The following is a 1,843-nucleotide window of genomic DNA, read 5'->3' on the forward strand; positions in this document are numbered from 1 at the left end:
TCTAAGGAGATGGCATTTAAGGCAGAGACCTTACGAATGCTGAGAATGAACTAGACATCCTTAAGACAGAATGCACTAAATATAAATGAGTATTTGAAGCCTCAAATCAACACATTTTATGTTCATGTTCATGTTATGTTCATGTTATGATACACTGCACATGCTACTCTAATGCAGCTATCACACCATCTCACCTATGACCTCTTCCATGCCAATCTCCCACAAACCTAGGACCAACCATTATTTCATGACTGTTGTTTTGTTTGCCAGGGTAGACGTGGGTGCACAGATACTCTGTAGGTATTGAATAGAGTTATTATTCTCATCTTCTTCACATACACTATTGAGATATTTTGTCTCTGGAGCTAAAAAGATTTACGCTTTGGAGGTGCAGTTGACTATTAGCTTCTATGTCTTCCATGTGATTAGGCTGAGCATAGCTGCAAGCAACATGGAGAGCTGGATGGGTAACCACATTCCTTCTGAATCAGAATATCTTCATTGCTTTTTAGTTCTCTTATTCTTCCCTGCTAAATAAATCTTCAAACCTTCATTGGTTCTACTTAGAGCTTCTCTAGTTATTTCTGTATTATGTGATGTTGATGGAAGGATACAGAAATTCCTGCCCTTTGCATCTCTCTCATTTTATTTTTGAAATGTATGTAAGATGAAGTCTCTACCTGAGATGATGTCAATGTTTTGGGGAAGAAATATCCAGAACATACCAAGAAGCAAGTCAAAACATCAATTAACATTTTTTTAAAAGTGGCTGTCTTCCTGTGGTAGCAATTTGTATCTGTTTTCTTTTCTTTTTTTTGTTTTGTTTTGTTTTGTTTTGTTTTCTCATAGGTGTTTTCTACATTTGTATGAGAAATACACAGCACTTTCATTATAGAAAAAAAAAAAGAGAATGTTAAAATTAGGAATGATGAAGGCAAGAACAAGATAAAAACATAAATAAAAACAAACACCAAGGGGTTGATGTTGGTTGTTATCATAGACAATCCCTATCTCAAATGGTCAGTTTGACTGCTTTCTTAGGTCCTGAAGGTGAACACTTTCTGATGAAAAGGAAATGAGCCTCAGTATTATTCAGCCCCTGTTGTCTTGTTCTCTCCTGTTTGCCCTTAACAACTCATGGCTGAGAAGGCTTTCACAAGTTTAACCAGTCGATCTACACGCTTTGATTCTTTTGCACAGTGAACTGAACAACAGTTGTCCATCAAGTTTAGCATAGGTTCTTTGATGCTTGGCAGAATCATACGTTCCATGGTTCTCAAATGTTGTTTATCGGCCAAAAAATTTCTTTTGTCTTTTCCGACTAATTCCAGGTTCTGACCTGATCCCAGATCCTGAAGTTCCCAAAGGCTGATGTCTGAAGAGTCATGCTCTTTCCCTTATACACAAACACACAGATGTGCATCCTTACAGACAGACTCTGATTCTTGGAAGAAAACAAAAAGAGGAAGGAAAAGAGGAAGACGGGGAAGGAGAAAAAGAGGACAAGGAGAAGAAGAGTGTCAGATGGGCAACATGAAACATGGGTATACCCCAAATCAAACCATACTTTTGAAGTGGAGTTTAGATTATGATATTGTGAATTTGTCAAAAAGATAATGTATATTAAGAAGAAAAATGGAATAAAGCTTTTGCTTCTGTTTAGCTTTCAAAGGTTCCATTTTTGTCCCCTCTATGAGGACAAAATATGTGCAACATGCCTCCTTTGTCATGCATTATTGATGTCACTTCCAACAATTTCCAATAATTATAATTCCAATAATTATAATTCCAATAATTATAATTATAATTCCAATAATTTCAAATAAATAATGATTTTTTTCTC

Source organism: Lontra canadensis, unplaced genomic scaffold (genome assembly GCF_010015895.1).
Source record: "Lontra canadensis isolate GAN:19392208 unplaced genomic scaffold, GSC_riverotter_1.0 scaffold11, whole genome shotgun sequence".
Classification (NCBI taxonomy): domain Eukaryota; kingdom Metazoa; phylum Chordata; class Mammalia; order Carnivora; family Mustelidae; genus Lontra; species Lontra canadensis.